This window comes from Mirounga leonina, unplaced genomic scaffold, assembly GCF_011800145.1.
Source record: "Mirounga leonina isolate KUSES-001 unplaced genomic scaffold, KU_Mleo_1.0 Mir_224, whole genome shotgun sequence".
Taxonomy (NCBI): domain Eukaryota; kingdom Metazoa; phylum Chordata; class Mammalia; order Carnivora; family Phocidae; genus Mirounga; species Mirounga leonina.
In genome coordinates this window covers 15,347,322-15,358,371 of record NW_023270615.1, presented here as the reverse complement: position 1 = coordinate 15,358,371, position 11,050 = coordinate 15,347,322, and positions in this window count along the sequence as shown.

The window sequence follows — 11,050 nt, the reverse complement described above, 5'->3', positions numbered from 1 at the left end:
GACTTTCCTTATTCATTTCAGCTGCAATTCAAAATACTGCATAACACAAATGAATATTGAGATGTCCATTGGCTTGGTGATGGCATTTGCTTCCCAAGTAAGAATTTTCACATTCTCAGAATATCACATATATTTTTTTTTTACTTGTAAAAATACTGAGGATGATACTGCCTTAAAAATCTGGTAGAGAGCATGAAATTCTCTTTAGCCTCAATAAAGTTGTAATAGACTTGGATTCAGCTGAGATGCTCCCTCTTTCAAATCTCTCTCTCTTTTAAGATTTTATTTATTTGAGAGAGAGGGAGAGAGCATGAGCCAGGGGGAGAGGCAGAGGGAGAGGGAGCCTGCTGTGTGGGGCTTGATCCAGGACCCCTGGGATCATGATCTGAGCCAAAGGCAGACGCTTAACCGACTGAGCCACCCAGGCACCCCTCAAATCTCTTTTTAAGGCCACATAGTGGAATACAAGTGTTATCCCAACTTTAGTCCCTCTGGTATTTTCTACTTAATCTTTCATTTTTCTAAAAATGATAGTTAAGACCCAGGACATAGATTTCATGACCTACAAGTGTGGTCATGACTATCAAGTCAGAAAAAACTGACTCTAGAGCCACCTGCCACTGACTAGCTGAGTTATCCTGAGCAACCAATTTACTGAGTAGTAGCCAGGACTAAGTAATATCCTCTTAGATGGCCTCTATGATCTATGAATAATTTTTAAAACTGAGCAAGTGTTTAGTTTTTTGTATGTTTGTTTTATCAAAGCAATGTCCGGGGTCTACATAATGATCAACAGAGAAGACAGAGAGTGAATGGAATTTGCCTTTCTTTGAAGTTGATGATGGTAATGGGAGGTATTTACTCAGCTTGCTGCTTTACATATTTGATTTGCATATTAGTAATCTGATGATTGCTGATTTTGTTCATCCTACCCACCTGTCTGCACCCTTCAGCCATTCATTTTCCCATAGTTTATCAAGCTTTTTTTAAAAAAAGATTTTATTTATTTATTTGAAAGAGAGAGCAAGAGAGCACAGCAGAGGGAGCAGTAGAAGGAGAGGGAGAAGCAGGCTCCCCACTGAGCAGGCAGGGAGCCTGATGAGGGGCTGGATCCCAAGACCCTGGGATCATGACCTGAGCCAAAGGCGGACGATTAACTATCTGAGCCACCCAGGCGCCCCAGTTTATCAAGCTTCTTAATGAAGTTTTTGATATCCTCTGGAGATAGAAAAACAGGACATGTTTAGAAAAAAAGAGATTTTACCACTTCAAAAAATACATGAAAATCTGTATATAACTACAATGAAATTAAGATTAAAAACCTTAAAAAATACGAAAATCAAAACAATCCCGATTTTGCGATTTGGGCAAAGTAGATGGAGAAGTCCTAAGATAGGAGAGGACCAGTGGGAAGCCAGAGGTAGAGAGTGATGCCCAGATCATCTTCACCATTGCTATTTCCTATTCATGCCCCTCTTACTCTGTTCATTTTTAGAGGAAAAAACTCATCATTGCAAATGTGTCCTTTCTCAGACATGCTGTTTCCAAGGTTCACTTGAATCATGGTTGACTTGGGGTAGGTGTTTAAATACAGAATTCAGGTTTCTGACACAGACCTGTTGAATCCAGTTGTCTGGGGGCTGGTCCTGGGAGTCTACATTTCAACACCATCCCTGGGTGGCTCATGTGCACACTAAAGCTTTAAAAACTGATGGCATGATGTTTAAGGAAAAATTGAGCAAGAGTTCTTTGCAAGTGTAGTCATAACTCCCCTTCCTGTATCTAATTTTGTTAATTGGTATCAATACCACCCTTCACTCTACCTCTGGTTATCCCACTTCCACTTTTGCCCCCTAAAATAAGAAAGATGATCTTTGGGGCGGCTGGGTGGCTCAGTCGTTAAGCGTCTGCCTTTGGCTCAGGTCATGATCCCAGAGTCCTGGGATTGAGCCCCGCATCGGGCTCCCTGCTTGGCAGGAAGCCTGCTTCTCCCTCTCCCACTCCCCCTGCTTGTGTTCCCTCTCTCACTGTGTCTCTCTCTGTCAAATAAATAAATAAAATCTTAAAAAAAAAAAAAAAAGAAAGATGATCTTTGTTTGTCCTGATCTTAAAAGGAGGACAGATTCCAGCTTCTTACAACTGGGCTTGAAATGTTGTTAGCGATTTCCTGGTAAAGGAGCAACTTCCAGTTAACTTTCTTGATCATCAAAAACAGGGTAAAATGAAGATACTTTAAAAATATCAACAACATGCTTTGTTTGCATTGAATGTTTAAAAATGCATTCTATTACTATGTACAAAGACAATATCCAAATTTGTCTCCACATTCTGTCTTTGATTGTGTAGGACTGTAAACCACTGCCCTATTTTATGCCCATTTCTCTCTGTGTCCCCATCCACCAGCTCTGGCCTTCTGTTGGTTCCACCTTCGCCATCTATTCACAATCTGTAGATTCGTACCGAACAGATTTCATGGAGAACACTTTGCCCTGGTAATACAATACAACTGTTTATAGGAGTAATTTACATGCATGGATGACCAGAGAGCCACAGCTGTCTTCACCTGATGCCCACACTCAGCGGCTTCTCTCACTTGCACTGTATTTGTCTCCCTCCTTCCTGTCCTGAGCTCTGGCGAAGAGCTGGCTAGGTGAAGAGCTCCAGCCTTCAAAGGGCAGCTCCCACGCTGTGGGCACTTTAAAGCAAAGATGAGACCTCCAACAATGTCCCCTGCCCTCAGGAATTCATAAACCCAGACATAAATAATTGTGACTTGAAAAAATGCTGTGGAGCTTTGGGACCCTATGGTAGATAATTTAATTCTAAGGAATCTCAATAAATGAACTGAAGGCCACTGAAAATAAAGTTTACAATTGAGAGATACCCTATTAGAGTCTACTAGGAAATATTTTATTGACTTAATATCCTAGAACTAAATAACCTAAGTGAATGCTGTACAAATGAAACAGCCCTCGGGCGCCTGAGTGGCTCAGCTGGTTAAGCGACTGCCTTCAGCTCAGGTCATGATCCTGGAGTCCCGGGATCGAGTCCCGCATCAGGCTCCCTGCTCAGCAGGGCGTCTGCTTCTCCCTCTGACCCTCCCCCCTCTCATGCTTTATCCCATTCTCTCTCTCAAATAAATAAATAAAATCTAAAAAAAAAAAATGAAACAGCCCTCTTCGAGTTCATTTCACTTGATTTAAGGACATGATTTAGTTCAAATGTCTCTTGTGGAATTGCCTCCAGAAGTATTATTTTATATTCACACTTAGATTTAAACTGAGAACAATGAGTCTTAAATGTCTAAAAGTCTCTGAAGCTCTTCCTTTGAAGGAATAACTGATTTCTGTTTTCTGGTCTAGGTGGTGATTCAAAGACTAAGTTAGCACAAACATATGTTGTACCCTTCTTGTGGAGAGCTGAAAAGGAAAGGGAATAGATACTAAAGTGGGTCATTTTACTCATCAGAGTTCAGAAACTGTTCTCAATTAAAAAAAAAAAAAACATTCATGCTGAATTTCTCAGGGTTGCAGAAGGCTGAGAGTCACAGGTGGAGAACAGGGTCATGTGAGCTGCATGAGAAGGAAGTTAACAGGGCTGTAGTCTAATGGTATGGAGACCTCATAGTTGAGAAGGAGGAGAAATATAAATAGATATTGTAGTGGAAAAAATTGGGTATGAGAGAAATATCTAGAGAAGATTTTGGAGTCTGCTAAATATGCTGTGCAGAGCATTTGCAGGGACTCCTTAAGAAAGCTTAAGTATTATTTTTCAATATTTCAGCTGTCAGTTTATGTTTCCTTAGAAAGCTATTACATGCTTGGACTGAACCATGTGAAGCCTCGGCTTTATTCACGTTGCACTCTGAAATATAACTGCCCCCCCGCTCAAAAAAGCTTCCCTTGACTTTGCTGCCCCCTTAAATAACTGTCATCTCTGATTACTCCATTTCAGTGGCAAACCTCAGCAAACTATATCATCACTTTCTTCAACTATCAAATTAACAAAACAAAATGTAATAATTATAGTAAAGATTAATAGAGTAATAGTAAAACATATAGCATTTTTTACATGTTAGACACTGTCTTGGTAATTGACATATATTAGCACATTTAAGTGTTATCCTGTGAGGAGGGTACTATTATTGCCCCTATTTGAGAGATGTGGATACTGAGGCATAATGCTTAAGTAACTTGTTTAAGCTTTCACAATTAGGAGGTGGCACAGCCAAGATTCAAACCCAGGCCCTCTGGCTCCAGGGTCTATGCTCTTAACTACTATATAAGTGTGCAGTGAGATTAGTATCCTTATTCACTGCTGGTGGCACTGTGTATTTGTTCAACCTCAAAAAGTGAAACATAGAGGCACCATATGACCCAGTAATTCCACTCCTACGTTTATACCCAAGAACTGAACACATATGTACAAAAACATACACATGATGTTCATAGCAGCATTACTCATAACAGCAACAAGTGGGAATAATATCAATGTCCATCAATTTTGAATGGATAAACAAAATGTGGTTTTTATTTTTTATTTGTATTTTTAACCATACATTTGAATATTATTCAGCCATAGAAAGGAATGAAGTACTGATATATGCCACAACTTGGATGAACCCTGAAAACCTTATGCTATGTAGAATAAGCCAGATGCAGAAGACCAACATATTGTATGACTCCATTTACATGAAATCTAGAATAGGCAAATCTGTTGAGAAAGAAAGCAGATTAGGGTTTGCCAGGGGCTGGGGGAAGTGGGAGAGTGTACAAAGCTCACTGATGTTCTGCTGGTTCAAATTGTGCCCAAGCTCCAAGCACACTCCATGATTGAAGGGTTAGGTTAAAATTTAGACTGTGTTCCCAGCAGCATGGGGAACAATTCCAGAATAGCTTAATATTGAAGAGCTTCTAGCCTCAGCCCACACTGCCCAACTACTTGCCCTCCTTCACAGACTGAGGTTCTTGGCTAAACCTAGTTCCCAGATTAATGGAGAAATTCACACTCCTTGTGAAATCGTCTCTGTTAAAAGGAAATACTACTATGCATATCTTGAATTTTCAAAAATTTTGTTTTTCATGTACAAGGAAATACTGAATAATTTTACTGTCCTGGGGGAGACTGATTGATTTTACATCACTACATCAATTCTAACATATTTATACTACTTAACCCAATATTTAAAATCAACATATTAAAAAGTTATATATATGAAATTGGCCATCACAGTGTTATTGACAATAGCAAAAAAAAAAAAAAATCCAACAGTGAAAACTGTATGCATACTTGCAGAAAATCGTACACCTTTTAAAAATGGACATATGAATGCTATGTAACAACATGAAAATCATTATGCTGTAATGAAAAATGATTAAAAGCACCTATTTATGTGTGTAAAAACATACACACATACATTCACAAATTCATACAGTTAGAAATAATGCACTATCCCTTAAAGTTATATGTCATTTGATACTGAAATAATTTCTTTTAATCCTCTTATCCCACATTCTATAAAGTATGTTCAAAATCTATACCTAGATTTCTCTCAATTCCCAAGGTATATATTCTCATGGTCACTTTGTTCACTTATATTTTAAAATTGTGAATGATATCATACATACAAGAATATAATGTAAGCATACAGTTTAAATGGTCAGTGCTGAGAGCATCAGGGCAAGCCTAGAAGGTTGGTTTTTCTTCAGTGTTGGTTGTGATCTCTCCTCTTTCATTCATGATTTTATTTATTTGGGTCCTTTCTCTTTTCTTTTTGATAAGTCTGGCCGGGGGTTTATCAATCTTAATAATTCTTTCAAAGAACCAGCTCCTAGATTTGTTGATCTGTTCTACGGTTCTTTTGGTTTCTATTACATTGATTTCTGCTCTGATCTTTATTATTTCTCTTCTCCTGCTAGATTTAGGCTTTATTTGCTGCTCTTTCTCCAGTTTCTTTAGGTGTAGGGTTAGGTTGTGTATTTGAGGCCTTTCTTGTTTCTTGAGAAAGTACTGCTATGTACATCAAGATAAAAGGCTTTTGCACAGCAAAGGAAACAGTCAACAAAACCAAAAGACAACCGACAGAATGGGAGAAGATATTTGTAAATGACATATCAGATAAAGGGCTAGTATCCAAAATATATAAAGAACTTATCAAACTCAACTCCCAAAGAATAATCCAATCAAGAAATGGTCAGAAGACCTAAACAGACATTTCTCCAGAGAAGACATCCAAATGGCCAACAGACACATGAAAAAGTGTTCAACATCACTCGGCATCAGGGAAATCCTAATCAAAACCTCAATGAGATACCACCTCACACCAGTTAGAATGGCTAAAATTAACAAGTCAGGAAACAACAGATGTTGGCGGGGATGTGGAGAAAGGGGAACCCTCCTACACTGTTGGTGGGAATGCAAGCTGGTGCAGCCACTCTGGAAAACAGTATGGAGGTTCCTCAAAAAGTTGAAAATAGAGCTACCCTATGACCCAGAAATTGCACTACTGGGTATTTACCCCAAAGATACAAATGCAGGGATCCGAAGGGGTACGTGCACCCCGATGTTTATAGCAGCAATGTCCACAATAACCAAACTGTGGAAAGAGCCAAGATGTCCATCAAAAGATGAATGGATAAAGAAGATGTGATATATATATATATGTATATATGTATATATATATATACACACACACACACACATACATACATATATCAATATATACATATCGATATGCACACACACACACACGCACACACAATGGAATATTACACAGCCATCAAAAATGAAATTTTGCCACTTGCACCAAAATGGATGGAACTAGAGGGTATTATGCTAAGTGAAATAAGTCAATCAGGGAAAGACAATTACCATATCATCTCACTCATATGTGGAATTTAAGAAACAAAACAGAAGATCATGGGGCAGAGGAGAAAAAAATGAAACAAGACGAAACTAGAGAGGGAGACAAACCATAAGAGACTCTTAATCTCAGGAAACAAACTGAGGTTTGCTGGAGTGGAGGGGGGTGGGAGGATGGGGTGGCTGGGTGATGGACACTGGGGAGGGTATGTGTTGTGGTGAGCACTGTGTGCTGTGTAAGACAGATGAATCACAGACCTGTACCCTGAAACAAATAATACACAATATGTTAATAATAAAAAATAAAAAGAAGCAATAATGGACAGTAAATTAGTGGATTAAAGAATAAGAAATAGGAAATTGCATTTTTATAGTATTTCTCCATAAGAATTTTATTAATTCCAAAGAGAAAAATAGTAATTTTACACTGGAAAAGCACAAAAGACACTGTCTTAATCAAGTCATTAATGTAAACATCACCTGTAATAAGACACATCTTCATTGTGTACCTCCTGATATGAAGCATTGAGAAGGGCATCGATTACTTTTAGGGTAGTTTAGTAAAAAGTACATAACTTTAATCATGAAGAAATAACAGACTAACCAAAACCAAGGGACATTCCACAAAATAACTGGCTAATACTCAACAGTGTCAAGGTAATGAAAAACAAAGAAAGACTGAGGAACTGTTACAAATTGGAAAAGACTAAGAAAACATGGCAAATAAATGAAATCTGGGATCCCAGATTGAAACCTGGAACCAGGAAAAGAATGCTAGTGGGTAATTCCAATAGATTAGTTGATTGTATTCAGTCAGTGTTGATTCAATTGTTTCAATAATTATACTATGTAAAATATTTTCTGTAAGTCTAAAATTATTTCAAAATGAAAAGTTAATTAAAAAAGTTAAAAAAAAAAGACCCTCTTTCCAACTCTCCCCCTGCCCCTCCCCATCCACATGTTCTCTCCATCTCTCTCTCTCCCAAATAAATAATCTTTAAACTGTGTTTAGATTCAACCAGAAAAAAAAAGTCCACCTTCAACATTAAACCTATTTTGCAAATAGAAAAGCCATTAAAATGTTTATAACTCTGAAAACGCAACAAAGTGGGTTTAGAGGGAACATACCTTAACATAATAACGGCCATATATTAAAAACCCACGGCTAACATCACACTCAGTGGTGAAAAACTGAGAACTTTTCCTCTAAGATCAGGAATAAGACTAGGATGCACACTCTTTCCACTTTTATTCACACAATACTGGAAGTCCTAGCCATAACAATCAGACAAGAAAAAGAAATAAAAAGCTTCCAAATTAGTGAGGAAGATGATAAACTGTCACTATTTGCAGATGATACGATACTGTACATAGAAAGCCCTAAAGACTCCACAAAAAACTATTAGAACTACTAAATTCAGTAAAGTTGTAGGATACAAAGTTAACATACAGAAATCAGTGGCATTTTTATACACTAATAAGTAGCAAAAAGAGAAATTAAGGAAACAATTCCATTTATAATTGTACCAAAAAGAATAAAATAGCTAGTAATAAACTTAACCAAGGAGGTGAAAGACCTGCACTCTGAAAACTATAAATCACTGATGAAAGAAACTGAAGACAACACAAACAAATGGAAATATATTCCATGCTCATGGATTAGAAGAATTAATATTGTTAAAATGTCCATACTACCCAAAGCATTCTACAAATTCAATATAATCTCTATCAAAATACCCAGAGTGTTTTATACAGAACTAGAAGAAATGAATACTAAGATTTATATGGAACCACAAAAGAAAAGAACTTGAAATGAGAAAGCAGAACAAAGCCGGAGGTATTACGATCCCAGTTTTCAAGATATACTTCAGAACTGTAGTATAAGTAGTAACAGTATGGAGCTGCATAAGAATCGATGCATAGATCAGTGGGACAGGCTAGAGAGCCCAGAAATACACCCACATTTGTAAGGCAATTAATCTACAACAAAGGAGGCAAGAATATACAATGGGGAAATGAAAGTCTCTTCAATAAATGGTGCTGGGAAACTGGACAGCAACATGCAAAAGAATGAAACTGAGCCACTTTCTTACACCACACACAAACTCAAAATGGATTATAGGCCTAAATGTGACGTGAAACAATAAAACTCCTAGAACAAAACATAGGCAGTGATTTCTTTGACATTAGCCTTAACAACATTTTCCTACATATGTCTCCTTAGGCAGGGGAAACAAAAGCAAACATAAACTATTGGGACTACACCAAAATAAAAAGCTTTTGCACAGCAAGGGAAACCATCAACAAAATAAAAAGGCAACCTATAAAATGGGAGAAGATATTTGCAAATGATACATTTAATAAGGGCTTAATATCCAAAATATATAAAGAACTTATAAAACTTAACTCCAAAAAAATAAACAATCCGATTAAAAAATGGGCAAATGACCTGAATAGACATTTTTCCAAAGCACACATCAGAATGCCAGACACATGAAAAGACACTCAACATCACTAATCATCAAGGGAATGCAAATCAAAACCACAATGAGATATCACCTTACGCCTGTAAGAATGGCTAGGATCAAAAAGACAAGAAATAACAAGTATTTGCAAGAATGTGGAGAAAAAGGAACTCTCGTGCACTGTTGGTGGGAATGCAAACCTGTACAGCCACTGTGGGAAACAGTATGGAGTTTCCTCAGAAAGTTAAAATTAGAATTATCATATGATCCAGTAATTATACTACTGGGTATTTACCCAAAGAAAATGAAAATACTAGTTCAAAAAGATATATGTATCCCTATGTTTATTGCAGCATTATTTACACTAGCCAACATATGAAAGCAACCCAAGCATCCATCAATAGATGAATGGATAAAGAGGTGATATATATGTATGTGTATGCACACACACACACACACACACACACTGGAATATTACTCATCCATAAAAAAGAATGAAATCTTGCCATTAGTTTTTTTTTTAAGATTTTTTTTTTTATGTATTCATTTGACAGAGACACAAAGAGAGAGAGAGAGCATGAGCTGAGGAGAGGGGAAGAGGCAGAGGGAGAAGCAGGCTCTCCACTGAGCCAGGAGCCCAATGTGGGGCTCGATCCCAGGACCCCAGGATCATGACCTGAGCTAAAGGCAGACGCTGAACCATCTGAGCCACCCAGGCGCCCCGAAATCTTGCCATTTGTAACCATGGGTGGATATAGAGGGTGTTATGCTAAGTGAAATAAGTCAGACAGAGAAAGACAAATATCATATGATTTCACTTATACGTGGAATCCAAAAAACAAAACAAGTGAATAAACAAACAAAAGCAAAAACAGACCCATAAATACAGAGAGGAAACCGACGGTTGCCAGATGCGAGGGGGGTAAGGAGATGGGCAAGATGGGCGAAGGGGAGCGGGAGGTACAGGCTTCCAGCGATGGAATGAGTAAGTCGCGGGGACGAACGGCACGGCGAGGGGACGGTCACTGTACTGCAGTCAGGGGTGTGGTGACGACGGCAGCTACACGCGCGGTGAGCACAGCATCACGCACACTTGTCAAATCCCTATGGGGTACACCGGACACTACTGTAACGTTGTGTGTCAACTATGCTTCAGTTTTTAAAAAATGTTCGCCACGTGGACTATGTTTGAGTGACAGCCCCTCGCGAGACACAGTCTCTTCTGGAAAACAGATCCAACAGCGGTGGATGACACCATTTCTGGAGAGTAACTGGGATGGCTCGTTAAACCTGCAGCGGCTCGGCTCGCGGTGGCAGCATGGATCTCCCCACATGCGTGGGTAACTCAGGGACCTCGCTGAGGGCTTTACGAGAGATTCTCATTCCGCTTCCTCTTCGTCCCCTCCAAACCGGCCCCTGGGCTGCCGGTGGCTGGAATTGCGTCTGCAGCGCCGGCGCCCGCGGCAAAGCACTCGCCAGGCTCAGTCGGGCGAGCGGCCCCTTTAAGGAGGCCAGCGCGGCGCCGGTTGGCCGAGCTTCGGCGTCTTTGTCAAGGCCGTCCAATCCCGAGGCTCTGCGGGGCGAGTCCCGGCCCAGTCCCGGCCCAGTCCCGGTCAAGGGGCCCCCCGGGACCGCAGGCCTTTGCAGTGAGGACGCTCTCTCCGCACCGTCGCCGCCCCCGGCGCAGGGAGTGAGCGCCGGCCGGCCGGCCCGCGGGCCGAGAG